The sequence below is a fragment of the Tamandua tetradactyla genome, chromosome 1 (genome assembly GCF_023851605.1).
Source record: "Tamandua tetradactyla isolate mTamTet1 chromosome 1, mTamTet1.pri, whole genome shotgun sequence".
NCBI classification, from domain to species: domain Eukaryota; kingdom Metazoa; phylum Chordata; class Mammalia; order Pilosa; family Myrmecophagidae; genus Tamandua; species Tamandua tetradactyla.
Window position 1 is genome coordinate 125,341,728 of NC_135327.1, and position 13,931 is coordinate 125,355,658.

Here is a 13,931-nt window from a genome sequence, read left to right on the forward strand (position 1 = left end):
GAATGATCAAAAGTTACGAATGTTTGCATTTGGCATTTTTTTGGTATTTAAAAAAAATTAAAAAATTAATAAAAGAAATTCTCACAGGCTGATTTTTAGGAACACATTATGTCTAGTACAATGTGAATGAGAAAGTAGCAACTCTTTCTTTAGTGCTTTAGGATGTGGCTGGTTAGGACTGTCTGGATACTAGATACTAGATATGGGTTAGGACTGTCTACCTACTAGAAATAAGATTGTGATTCATCTTATTCCAATCAGCAAAATGTTGGCATAGAAACGATTCCTAATTGTCCTACCTTGCTCCTCCCATTGATCTGCTGGCTTACACCATCAAGGTAATTTGCACAGCATTGCTTCCATCCTCTGACACACATAGTTTAAATTTTATAGCATTTAACTTTATACCATTTCACTCCCTGAGTGTTAAAAAGCAGATAAGGAAGACATATCTGAATCAGAAAGGGTGCAGGAGAATTCCTAAGATTGACAGAGTGAAATCAAGCAAAGATATATTTAGAGAAACACAGAAAACTATTAATGGAAAGATTGGCTTTATATCAGAACTCTCTCCAAACTGTGTGGACACCACTAAATCTGGAAAAGATATAGTCATGTGTATCTGTTTGGAGGGCTACCCTGCTAAGAACTTCCCATATGTCAAGTTATCCCTTCTTGACCATAAATTCTCTGCACTTGAAATTCTAAAATATGTAGATTTATTTACTCAAGAACTGCTTCCAAATTGACTCACTGAATATCTAACTGATGAAGCCAATGACCTTGCACTTTCTGGACCCTTGTCTTGTCTGCTGTGCAATAAAATACATAGCTGTATGTATTCTTGATGTTATTATCAAATACTTTCCCAATGTTTTATTAAACTTTCAAACATAAATAAAAGAGCTATAGAGTGAACACCTATTTACCCATTACCCAAATTCTACAATTAACATTTTGAAATAGTTGCTTTGTCACATTATCTATTCACTGACCCATTCTTCTACCCATCAATGAATCCATTCTACCATTTTGATTTCAAAGTAGGTTTCAGCTATTAGTGCACTTCACTTCTAATAACACATAGATAATTTACTAGAGTCCAATATACTCACATGTTATGATAAAATTTGACCACAGTAAAATGCACAAATTTTAAATAGATTTGATGAGTTTTTAATGTGTTGTGACACAGAAAGTGTCACACTGCTGTGTAATAAGAAGAGTAGGTTTAATTCAGAATCTGAGTGGAATATGACTTCTTGAAAAAAGAATTTTTAAAATATTTTCACTCTTTCCCACTCTCACCAACTCCTCTGTGGACAAAGCACTGATAAATACAACTGCCAACAAGACCAGCACAGGGTACTCAAACTGTGATAATTCTTAACTTTTTAAAAACACTACCAGACTACTGAGAACCAGATGATTACCAAGGAATTTTGCCCAGAAAAACATAAAACCACATGCAGATTTTTCATACAATTTCTGTTGGTTCACATACTTTCTGAATACTAATAAGAGGCCCATGGACCCCAGGCCAAAAGCCTTAGGATAGAGTATCAGAATGCCGAAGTAGCAAACACTATTCCCACCATTTGGTACAGAAATCAGCTGATATTATAGAGCAGGAAAGTGAATGATGAAGATTCAGTGTTTGAAGATTATGCTTTTGAACAAGGGGCACAGTTTAGGGACATCCCTGTCAGATAAGGCTTATGTGATTTCTTATACTCTCCCTATATGAAAAAAAATAACCAACTAAACAAAAGCAAAACAAAGCAAAAACCTTATTCAGTCTATGCATCACTATTTCCTTCAAGAGAGGCGGAACCTGGACCATTCTGACAAAGACACCTGCTGAGAGAGAAGCACACACGGGTGGCATGAAACCTTGCAGAGGATCCTGAGAATGTGAGGAGCTAAGCTGAAGACTCCATTCCCGAACACAATCCTTCATTCTTCTTCCCTTTTTCTTTATTGGCCATTAGGAGTGATGTTACCAGTGTTAATGCAGGATTAATGATAAGTAGAGATTAATTCAATAGTACCCATTCTTACTATTATATTATTATTAACAATCACCTTTATGGTTTTATTTTTGTGAGAAAAAATATTATGAGGGCTTCTCATAGCTCTTTGTCAAGACCCCTAATTCTTACTTTTAGGAGAGAATAAGAGCAGTCAAAGAATTGCAATTGGCTGGAATATGGCCACCCATGATTTCTCTCCCACGAAGGGTTTCTACTCTGAGACGTTGGGGGCTATCCATTGTGCCTCTAGGACTCATAGAATCCTTTTAAGGCAGGTACCAAAGCTCAGAAATACATGTTGGAGTAGTATTTCCCATTCTGTCTCTCCCTGACTTGCTTATCAATAATAATGCCTCATATCATCAGAAAGCCAATTCATAGTCTTCTACCTGTTCTTTACAACTGATCTGGCATTGACGGTCTTACTTTGGTTCTGCCATTTCAGAGCTGTGGTGGACCAGGACATGACCTGGAAACTTGGCAGGCTGATGATTCTTGATCACTTTTATTTCTCTGCTTAAACCTTATCTACTGTGCCCTGTTTATCCCAGAGAGATGCTACCTCTGGGTACATGGCATTTCTTTATGACCTAGCTCGGTAGCACCAAGAATCTGAGGACTATGGCTCTTCAGAAGCCAGTTAAGATGGAATAAAGGAAAACATTGTGACTCATCTTATTCCAATCAGCAAAATGTTGGCATAGAAACGATTCCTAATTGTCCTACCTTGCTCCTCCCATTGATCTGCTGGTTTACACCATCAAGATAATTTGGCACAGCATTGCTTCCATCCTCTGACCCACATAGTTTAAATTTTATAGCATTTAACTTTACACCATTTCACTCCCTGAGTGTCAAAAATTAGAGAGACTAAAAGCTTCAAAACTGTAAGTTTTCTGAATGCACATTCCCATCAGATCAAACTCAGCAACACTATTCTTCATTTCTCCTTCTTTAAGTGTATAGCTCTGCCTCACATTTTCCCTTCCCTTTCCCTTTATTTCTTCTTTTTTTTCACTAATCTCTCTCTCTCTCTCTCTCTCTCTCTCTCACAAACACACACGTAGACACACACAGCTTAGAATCTCAACGTATGTTTTAGTTTCCTTTTCTGCTCAAGCAAATGCCACACAAAGGGATAACAATAGGAATTTGAAGGTTTATGGTTTTGAGGCCAGGAAAAAGTCCAAATCAAGGCATCAACATTTTTCCCTGTTGACTGGCGTTCTGGGGCTGGCTGCCAGCAATGCTTGGTCCTTGGCACCTCTGTCAGATGGCAATGCACATGGTGGCTCTCCTGGCTTCTCAGTTTTCTTTTTGGTTCTGTTGAATTTCAGTTTCTTACTTCCATGGCCTTCTCTCTCCCTGTCTGAGTTTCATTCTGCTTTTAATAGGATTAAGACCCATTTTGATTTGAGGTGGGGAATACCTTGACTGAGGTACCCTCATCAAAAGGTACTATTTACAATGGGTTCACAGCCATAGGAATGGATGAAATCTAAGAACACGTTTTTTTCTAGGGTACAACACAGCTTCAAATACTGAATATATTGAATATATTTAACATTCAACCACAATGTGTTATATTTTTGAAAGAATATTCTGAAGATAAATTCTAAATATAAGGAAATGGGATCTTAAGCAATTTTGCCGACTTGTAATCCTTCTTTGATTAAGCCAAAGGAGAGGGAGGTTTAAAAGGGGGTCTTGACATAATGAAATCTAAATTTTTGCTGCCAACTTTCTTTTTCTTTAACTCCTTTTTATTTGATGTATCTTCCTTTTAAATAATAAGGGAGATTCACTCCCTTTACTTTTAAGCATGAACACAAATGAGGGCTCCATAGAGGTTGCAGGGGACAGAATGTGGCTTGTGAAACCTGGTGGCCATATGCCTGAGGCTGGACAGGCATATGATCTTCCACAATCAAGAACCAACAGTTGGTGCACAAAGGCCAAAAGCAATACCACAGTGCCAAGAGCAAGACCAGAAACCAACATAGGGAACCAAGCATTAAAGTGGGGTTCAACGACCGTGAGGTAATTTGTGTGTGTGTGTGTGTGTGTGTGTGTGTGTGTGTGTGTGTGTGTGTGGAGGGCTAACGTCACACGTCTGATGATGCGCAGAGGTGAATGAAGAATTCACTTAGCCTGCAGTATACAAAAACTCTCTTCAGACCTAGAAACATCAGTAGTATGGGCCTTGAACTCTAGTCGAACGTAAGACACAGCTCTTTTCACTTTGATTCCATTCTTCCCTTAATTTTCTGCGTTTATTGGAGTTCTCAACCAATATTCCTTTCCACGCCTGACAACCATACAAGGTTTGTTATCTTCTGCATTAGTCAGTGATCTCTAGAGAAACGAACCAACAGAGGAGATCTGTAAATATAAGATTGATAAAAGTTTCTCACGCAATCGTGGGAATGGAAGAGTCCAAAACCCGTAGGGCAGGCTGTGAAGCTGGCAGCTCCGACGAAGAGTCTGGATGAACTCCACAGGAGAGGCTTGCTGGCTGAAGAAGCAGTGACTCTCTCTTCTTCCTTAAAAGCCTTCAACTGATTGAATTATCTCATTTGTGGGAGACACGCCCTTAATTGATCATAGATGTAATAAGTCACAGCTGCAATCAACCGACTGATGATTTAATAAACCAACATTACGGTTTGTCAACCAGCCACGAAATGTTCTTGCAGTAACAGTTAGGCCAGTGCTTGCCTGACCAGACAACTGCACATCATCACCTGGCCAATTTGACACCAGAACCTAGCCATCACATTCTCCTTTGGAAATTTTACTTGAATCCATCTAGGATCAAAGAAAAGAACAAGGATGACTTTCTACCCTTCCTTAGAAATTTTCTGCATTATTTGATATCTTCTCTGCCTGTGGACATGTGGTGGAATGCTCTTCTCAGGTCCCTTGCAAGTTAGGCCTGGCCATTTGACCAGCTCTGACCAAAGACAAATGTGCATCCATGGACTGCTTTAAGTACTGATATTTGTCCTCCCAAGTCTCTTCCTGCTGCCCAGATGACTAAGTAAGCATGTGGAGATGAAGAGTCTGTTAGTCGTCTGTGTCCCTGAGTGAACAACAAGCAGAGTTCCTCTGATGACTCATACTGGACATGTAGTATGAACAAGAAATAAATATTTGTAGCATAAACATCCATAGCAAACATCCACAGCTAAACCTACCTTATACTGAACGATACAATGCCTACCATGCCTAATTTGGACTGTAAGTTCTCTGACAAAAACTGTAACTGATTTATTTTTCCAAACAATCCTAGCGAGGTAGTTATTTTAGCCATTTCTTTTTTGAATGAGGAAAATGAGGGCTGGAGAATACATATAAGTTAGTTAAGGGCTAGTAAGTAGCAAAACTGAAACTTGCACCCAGATTTTATTACTCCAAATTTTATTCTTTTTCTACTCTGGTGTGATGGCTGTTGATTATTAAACGCCACCAGCAGAAAAGAGGATTCACTTTTGGAAACTAATAGAACAGTGCATGATAAGGTAATGAAACAAATATCACAAGCCATACAAGAAAATCCGTCCTTTTATGTTGAGTATTGAATGGTAGGTAGTTCTGGATACTGCCAAGTTTACAGCATTTTACTTTTGCTTGTGTTCTTTCTACTAGCAAAAAGAAGACCTTCCAGATATTTGATAAAAACAAAACAAAACAGAAAAACTGGCATTCTCATACGAATATCACTCTGAGATTGGGCAAGCTAAAACTTCATATAACCTGAATAATATTCAAGTAATAATATTCTTTAGAATTATAAGTATGGAATACCACGCATACCAAAAAGGATTTGGAAAGGTACATATTTACCATTTGACCCATGATCTGTCCTAACCCTATCACCTTGTCAATCACCCTTCTGACAGCCCTGTCTCCAACTGCAAGTAGGATAAAGTCTATACTCTTAGGGTTGGCAATCATAACTGTTTCCAACATCTATTTGGTGTTCAAGCCATAGGAGGCCTAAGCTTCTGTGTCTTAGCTCCCATTGCTTCCTTTACTCAAGCAATTCAATGTCTTCAAGCTAAGTACCTACTATTTAATAAAGATGAGCCATCCACATTCTAGCATTGCTCTCAGCAATTGTCCAGGAGTCTCCCTCATGTCCTCAGCATGCGCCTTCTCCAACTCTCATTCAGTCTAACTCCTGATTGTTGACTCCTTTCTCATGTGAAGTTCTAATCCTGTCCTTTGCATTCAGCTGGATTTTAGTACTTAGGTGTGCCAGCTTGTGACTCTCAGCTTCCCCTCCTCTGGTCTGGGCTTGGTCCCTCTTCATGAAACTGCCCTGTCCTGTCTGGAAGAAACTGTCAGCCTGCCTGCTTTGTCCTCTTTCTGGTGGAATTGGTTAATTATCTTTTCCTCTGAACTTAACCAACATACTGTAAAGACCTTTATGAAATTTTTATCATATCATAACACGTTGTTTATTTATAAATCTCTACCTTTAGACTTTTTTTGAGCATCTAATGGAAGGAATCATATCTTATTTAGGCACTTATAGTATATAGCAGATGTTCAATGAATTTGGGATTTATGGTAGAATGGGGCCAGATTGTGGAAAGCCTTGATATTCAAATGGAGGAGGTTAGACTTGAGACATAATGAAATAAGGGATCACCTAAAGTCTCTGAGAAAGGAAACGACATGATGCAAACAGCATTTCAGAAGACTTACTAAGTGGCATCATAAAGCGTGAAGGAGAATGAGGGAGACCCTATAGTCAAAGTAAGCAATTAATAAATATTTGTATTTTCATTGGTTGAGCCCTGAGAAACTCTTGCAGAAATACAGGTATGAGGTGAGAGAATGAAGAAAAGGGAATAAATCCAAGAGTCTGTCAAAGGAAAGAAGGTAGGTCTTGGAGGCTGACAGGAAATGCAGGTGTGAAAGGAGAGTGGAATGACTGAGAGCCAAGTGAGTCCAGGGATGAGGACAGGATATCTGAGAGGGCAAGCCAACTTGGAAGGGAGATGAGCCCTGCTTTGAATATCCTGAGTCTATTTGTATAACTGCATAGTGAGGCACGTCTGTGACACAAACTCTGTGCTGTTTCATTAAATTTGCCCTCCCAATGCATCTCCTCCCAGCCCTCACCCCCAACCCCCATCAACCCCAGCTTAGTTTTCAGCCAACAAAAACAAACTCCTCAAAAATTAGTGGAATTAATGGAAACAATCTGTTTTTCCTTGCTACAGAAATGATTTTTCTTAATTATTTCTTGTGTGTGTATGTGCTTTCACATATCCCTTAGCTTGACTAAATCCCTTGGAAGTCATCTAAATATTCAAGGTTTATGCTGTTAATCTCAGAGCTGGTGTTTACTTGTTCCAAGTAAACCAATATGTCTTGGAAAGCTTAGCTGCAGCCAGGTTAATGAATGCATGCTTTCCCTCTGGTGCAAAATTGATCCCTCAACTTTTTCAAAGAAATAGGATCTGGCTAAAACGTTAATAAAAACTGGGTCTCTGGGTAATTTCTCAAGGTGAATTTAGGTTTTCCAATATGACTCTATTGGTAGAGGTCTTTTCCTTTAAACAAGTACTTTCTATCCATATTTTTTTCCTTTTGCTTTCTCAAATTGTCCTTAAAGGAGGCATAGCAGGGGGCACAACCCTGATTTGAAAGATGAGAAAACCTAGACATGAAGGAAGTTCCCAGATGATCTAGCTTGTAATGGTTGGAGCCACACTTCAACCGCTAGACAATGTTCTCTCCATTCTACAAGGCTCCCTCCACCTAAACCCTTGAAAGCAAAAGGGTCAAAATGTTTCTCAGTAAAGGAAGAAGTGGACAGAAAACTGGGGCAGTGGCCACAGATAATGGGGTACCAGGTCTGTTTATACAAATCCTAACTTGCCTTCCTCCAGGTACTCATCCTGTAGATATTATATTTTTCAGTATTCTGTCTATGCCCAATGTGTATATTTTAGTTATATAAATAGAATCATAGTACACATAGCTGCTTTGTAACATGCATTTTTTTCACTTAATAACAGGCACAGAGTGTCTTTCAGGATGTTTGTCAAAGATTACTTTAATGACTAATAGCTGCAGCTTGAACTGTATTATTATTTCATTTTCTTCCCCCAAACTGGAAAGTAAATTCCTTGAAGGTGGGAGTGATGTGAATTCTCAGTGAACTTTGCACTTAACAAGGCATCTGGCATGATAGTGACAAACGTAAATGCTGATGCTTACTGGAAGGGGTACCTATGACTCTACTAATCAGGTGGCTGTGCTTCAGGGGAATCTGATGATTGTAAGTGATTACAAAGGATTCTATTACACACTTAACCTATTGTCTTTGAGCTCCTGGTATCTGAGGGCAATAAAATATTCAAGAACAGACAGTTGCACATTTAATGACAGTATTGGCTGTCACTGGTTTCTCAACTATGCAGTTTCAAATTCATATAAGAACTCTTGAACCAGCTTCCTTCATGCTGGATCAGCAGTGAGGACCAAAATGAACAGATTTGGGAAACTCAGGTCAGAATAGTCATGTGCTTTCATAGGAAACCCAGGGAGTTTCATACCAACTGAGAACAGGGAGGTCCTTTGGTATAAGCCCACATATAGAGATTTGTTCTGTGTCCTGGGTGGCACTGATAAGCTCCTGGAAAGTAGTTTTGGTTGATAAAATTGGGAAGAAAGCAATTTTGACTGTTTATCCATCTACAAGGTTAAAATAAAATAAGTTTTAAAAAATATTTTAAAGCTTTAGGGAATGAACATTCCATATGTTTGCTCAGCATTTTAATTGGTTGTAGTCTCCATCTTTTTTTGCTTAATTACTCCATACATGTTTTTGTTAAACTATGTACCCTTTTGTACACTTTAATGTTGAAGTTTGATTTACTGTAAGATTGACATTTCAAAATAAAGATTTTATATCTTCCTTTAAAATGGGTCCAATGGAATATAAGTATAACAATTTGATCCACTATCCTTCATTAAAAAATACATGAATAAATTATTCTAACATTTGGAATTTTTACATCATACCTATTTCTTCTTTAGATAGTACTTCCACTCTACTTGTCTTATAAAAACTTTATTTTAATGTAATATATTTTTATATTGGAAAGATTTTATTTACCCTCTATCATACTCCATAGCATAAATAGGTACGTAAATTTAAATTATGTTTTTTAAAATTTCTCAAGTCAAAGTTCAAACCATTAACAATTTTCTTCTGAGTTGAATTATCATTAAAAATTTTTATTGGTACATATTGATCAAAGCAACATTAAAATATAAAACAGAATAAATATTATGCATAGAATTAACATTTTCTTAGAAATGCATCTTAATGAGATGGATGATGGTGGTTCCCTCCCCACCCAAAATTAGTTGATATATCCCTGGAAGAATATTATTTATTGCTAGAATGAGCCTGGGTGTTTTGATTAAAGGAGGCTTTCTAGGCACATCTGCATGCATCTGTCCTTTTGTTTGGAAGTTGAAGGTTTAGACAGCTCAAGACAATGCTAGAGGGTAAAACTGAGATGTAGGAGGAGATGGTTTCCGTGGTATAGGGAAAGAAGCAGCAGCACTGGGCAAGAAGCAGGAGTAGGTGCTCTCAATCAAGCAGAAGTTTAGAAAAGAACAGGAAATTTAGGAAAGCTTTTCCTTGCAGAAGGGTACATGCCTAGTCTGAAAACCACTGGGAAAGGATGCAATTCATGCCTCCACAGGAATTCATAATTTAATAGGGAGACACACAAATAATAAAAATTAAATGTGATTCGAGCGCTGGAGTATGGTACAAGGTCACAGAGGAAGATATGACCTCTTTTCCTAGAGAAGTTAAAAAAAAAAAAGGAGGGGGGCTTCTTAGAGAAGTAAGTCCCATCGAATGTCAAAGGAGAGCATTTCCAAGAATAGGGAAATGGGGCCTTGTGCGGATGGAGGGTGACGTGTGTTTAGCCCCTCAAGTATCTCTTGGCTGGAGCACAGAGTGGATTTGCAGGGTTAGGTGACCAGCTCTATCCAGGCCAGATTAGGCAGGACTGTATTCTTCACTTCACCCTCCAGCCCATGGGTTCCCCCGAAACATTCCTAAGCAGAGAGTGATTGATCAGATAGGTGCTTTGGAAAGACAAGTCTCTTAGCAGTGAGGAAAAAGGATGGCAGTGAGGGGCAGGAGTAGAAGAATGCAGAGGTAGGGAGACAGTTTAGGAAGCATAGGGAGGAGGAACGGAGACTCAGGCAAGGCCAGAAGAAGTAGATAAGCAAAAATGGATTTATCATGATATTTAGAAGGCAGTTCAAAGGGTCTGGGTGGACTGCTCGATGACCGGAAGGGACAGGGAAAATCATGGAGAATGCCGAGGTTTCAACCTTGCGCAGAAGCATCGATGATAAAATTAATAGATATGAAATGGAATATGTATAGAATCCCTTATGTCTCCTACTTATCTCCACACCACCTAACAGATGTTGTTGAGTAAATGAATATAAGGTCCACTGCATGTGCCCTCACTAAGTCCAAACTCAATAACAGATGGAACCTCCAGGCAGGATTTAAGTTTTGTTTTATGTTAGAAATTGTGGACTCCATACAACTGACCCTCAATAATAAAAACAGCAATTTAAAATCTAGTCTAATTGTTGAAAATAATAGTATTCCTCTTTAAAGATAGCACTAAATAGTTCACCCAGTGAGAAATGGGATAGTCAAAGATTAAAATAAAATAGTTTGGTCTAAAATCATATAGTTACAAGGTTAATTCTGTATCATTATATGTTTATATTTAAAAAGATATAAGGTGGCATTTTTTCCAAAGATGAAAAAGAAAACTATTCTACTCAATCATAAGAGCATCTTTAAGCTCATATAACAGTAGCCATGGTAAATATGGAAATGAAACCCACTTCAAATGGAAAACTATTTTTAAAAAAAGTTGGATTGAAAAACCGAGAATTCAAAAACAAGCTTTTCATAAAAGTTATAAGGTTGTAATAAAATCACTTAAATTATTTTACTTTTTATTTAGTATATTCTTCAATAGAAACCAATTAAAATACAAGAAAATTACAACTATTTTTAATGGGCAACTCAATTTTCACTGAAAGGAACTGATCTAATTGTGTCTCTCCACTTACTGTCTCCCTATGTGGATAGTTTCAAGGTATTTAACAGAGTGGTCTTTAAGCTACTCCAAATATCTTTTAAGACTTTTATTAGAAAACCTGAAACTATACAATGCATACTGTATTATATATCACACACACACAGTCATCTCCTCCTGTCATCATCAGAACCAAAGGGTAGATTCTGATACACTTAATGTCATCATTCATGATACTGGAACAATAAAATATTTCAAAGCAAAACTTTTCCCTGTAGGAAATTAACACATCCTTTATTTTTAAAAGTGCCCCAAATCCAGCATTTCTGGAAGATGTATGTTAAAGTAAGCATTTATCATTATTTTTAGGTCTATTATGAAATTTGGACTCCAGTCTTCTGTATCTGTGAACACCAGGGAACAACTTATCATATCATCACTCTTTGACCTCTAAGGAACAGCTCATGTCATCACAGAGCCAAAGTGCTGGTGAAACATTTATCCAGATGAAAGACCTCAAGCAGTTAACCTGCTCAGCGGAGGCAATGCAACCAGGCAACAGGATAATGACCTCTATCCAAATGTGGAAGGTACATCAATTTAATACCCTGACAGCTCAACAGAAGATGATGGCAGCTCAGCAGGAAAACATTAGCCATGATAACACAGGGTACTGTATGTGAAAAGAATGAATTATAAAGCACAATGCTATCTGGGCTGTGATAGGGTTTTTTTTTTTTTTAACCAACTTTATATTTAGGACGGTAGTCATGCCTAAAGCCTCCTTCCATTCTTTTTCTACCTGAAGAATATCCTGATAAAAGTAAAAAGGCAATGAGGATTAAATTGACAGCTTAAACACAAATAGAGTTTTCTAACTAACCCAGGAAATGCTGCACATCATTTCTAGCAGGCTGATGCTATTTTAAAGTAGAAAAACCTGAGTACTGGTAAACTGGCTTAGTCCACTTGAGAAAGGTAACTCAAATAAGAGTGGACAACACTAGGCTTACTGTGTGCTATTTTGTTTTAATTTTAAAGGGAGAAGGCACTTGATGCATTTGGGGTGCTTCTGATCTTCAGCTGTAAAATTTCCCTACTGCCAATTCAGTTTTTTTAAAAAAACAACTTAATTTTAGAGTAGTAGCATGATTATGCTTGTATGCTTATTCAAGGACCTTTAGTCTGCGACAGGGTTTCAGCCTGTGAGGTTTTCTCTACACATGGCAGGCAGCTGTCAGAACCAGTGTGAGGGGTGAAAGGGCAGCTCAGCTGCTCTGTTAAATCACGGGGTTCCATCAACATCTCAGAATTCCTGCCGCGTGGGAGCTGGGAGACCACAGATTAGAGTACACTGGAGTGTGTATATTAGGTCACTCAGTGTCTATCAAAGCGATATCACGCCGGTGAGCTGTACAATAGATTTTACTGTGTTCTGTTCAAAGAAAATGTAAGGAAAGTGAACATGTGTGTAGCAGACCACAGTGGAACACTGAAATTCTTCTTGTCTTTAAATGGACGGATTTATTATCCACAAGATGAACGAAGAATAGGGGCACAATCAATAGCTTTGGGAAACATGCAAGAGTGATATTATTTCATTCTTGGAAATGACAGTTGAGCAGATATGTGATGATGCCGATAGGGTCCAGGACAGTCCAGGGGGACAGAGCTGGGCCATGGCTGTGGTCTTGGCCAATTTATTTGTTTTATGATTCTGGAGGGGTCTCTTTGCCTCAGTTTCATAAATCTTCAGTGTTCTCATTTACAAAATGTTACCTGTCCTATCTATCGCTCCAAATGCACAGGAAATAATGAATCCCTAAAAGAGAAAAGAACTTTCAAAAAGTTGAAAAGACACCATGCAATCTTTAATAAGATAATGGATGTAAAGTGAAACAGTACCAGGCCTGATAAAGTGAAATTTGAAAAAGTTTTTAAAAATCTGTTTTATGTTTTATGTTCTCAGCTATGACTTTTGCAAGGGGCTTCTTGACTATGATTTATATTAATAACAACATTAATAAAAATTATTAATATTATTAACAAAAGCTAACATTAATGAAATGTTCACTATGGGCCAGGCACTGATCTAACTACTTGCAAAAATTACTTTATTTAATTCATAAAACCATTTTTAAACTGGCCCTGATTCTCAGCTTCTAGGCTAGATCATCTTACAAAAAATATAAGGCTGTCTGCATTATGATCTCATTTTAAGTTAAATGCATTTTCTAATCTTATAAAATGCAAATAAGCCAACTACCTTCTACAAAACAATTTTATTTCATATCTTATGAAACAGAGACTACTATTTCCCCATTCTTTACATAAGACCATTAGGCTTTGAGAGGTTACGAAATGACACAGTGACCTGGTGGTAAAACCCAGGGCTTGTACTGAGGCCGTTTAGTTCTCACCACACCGTACTGCATCTCAGCAGAGGGCCCTGAGTCCAGTCTGTTTTCTGGGGGCAACTTCATGCTGTCCATTTGGCTTATTTGGAATCCAAAGTTAAGACACCAAGAGTCAGACCAAATCAGTCACTGAGAAAATAGCTCAAACACGTAACATGGCATTCAGACTGGGTTCACATTGGAGCCAGGGCCCTGTCCACACTACAGGAAGCAGCTGGGCAGTTAGTTATTCAAGAAAGTAGAGCAATGGCTGCCATGCCAGAAATGTACTTCCTCGGGGAAGGAGCCCGGGGAAACCTAACTTGAAATTTACTTCTAATGTTCGCCTGTATGAATGAGGGAAAGACACAATAAGGCAAATGCGAAAA

The 13,931-nt window shown here is 38.1% G+C and overlaps 1 protein-coding gene across 5 annotated transcripts in view; it reads right to left on the reverse strand.

Annotated features, from left to right (window-relative positions):
- The window catches only part of CDK14 (cyclin dependent kinase 14), a 653,719-nt gene that overhangs the window by 24,652 nt on the left and 615,136 nt on the right, over nt 1–13,931 (reverse strand). The window contains exon 13 of one of the 5 annotated variants that reach the window (XM_077119250.1): nt 10,993–12,968. The exons of the other annotated variants lie outside the window; for them this stretch is intronic. The gene's annotated coding sequence lies outside the window, so the exon portion shown is untranslated. Of the gene's footprint in view, nt 1–10,992; nt 12,969–13,931 lie in introns of those variants that run through there. 5 annotated transcript variants of the gene reach the window in all.